General features: G+C 41.1%; 1 pseudogene; it reads right to left on the bottom strand.

Moving 5' to 3' along the window:
* Nucleotides 1-304: 304 nt before the first annotated feature.
* The window catches only part of LOC105288670, a 1,991-nt pseudogene continuing 1,344 nt past the window's right edge, over nt 305-951 (bottom strand).

The following is a 951-nucleotide window of genomic DNA, read 5'->3' on the forward strand; positions in this document are numbered from 1 at the left end:
CTTCTTTTCCCTTCTCCCTTCTCTTCTTTCCCTTCCTATCCCTTCCCATCCCTTGCCTTGTTTCCCCTAGAACCAGCTTACCAGCACAGTACAGACATAATACACATTACACTAAAAGGAAGATGGCACACTCATCTTAAAATAAATATACAACTTGATGAGTTTTACTTATGTATGTACCACTACTCAGGTCAAGATATACAATGTTGCTCCAAAATGTTCCCTCATGCCCCTTTCTGTCAAAGCCTTTTATTCATTATTACTTTGACTTCTGTGATTATCAGCGAGTTTTATTTTTTTCCAGTTTGAAAGCAGTCACTGTCTATTAACTGACCAGATTACAAAAATAACCATAGTAGATACCTTAGTTTATCCTTCTAAAAAGCCTATTGATCTGGCGTTCCCTGCTGCCAGCATCTCTACCTTCTACAAAATAGATGGTCTTTGTCTTCATTCTACCTCGTGGAGAAGATAATTTGAAGGTCCACAGGAAGTTGTTTGCTTCTTTGAAGCATTTCTAACAGTATAGATCTCATGAATCAGATCTTCCACACAGATGATGCCACATTTACCAAGAGGTCACGCAATCAATGTGTTACCTGTCAGGACAATTCGCTTTTTGTTGATTTTTCCGTAACCACACTTGTAGATCACTTTTTAATTACTGATTCAGGTTTGGGTACCCCTATGCAATATATGGTTTCATCACCCTCAGCCTACTAATCAAAGCCTTGTTGAGCTTAACAAAGGGGCCACTGAAGATCTGGTGAAGGCGAAGCAGCGGCGGCACCCTTTGCACCTATATGCTCACACCACGGATGCCTCTGATCCTGATGACAAATGCCAACCTGGGTTCTGCAGGTACCTAGAAGTTGCTAGCTTTTCTTGCCAGCCTCGCCATTTGAATATCTCAGTTCTGTACATCTGCCCATGTATTTTATGGTAGCGCTT

Source organism: Pteropus vampyrus, unplaced genomic scaffold (genome assembly GCF_000151845.1).
Source record: "Pteropus vampyrus isolate Shadow unplaced genomic scaffold, Pvam_2.0 Scaffold1, whole genome shotgun sequence".
NCBI lineage: Eukaryota > Metazoa > Chordata > Mammalia > Chiroptera > Pteropodidae > Pteropus > Pteropus vampyrus.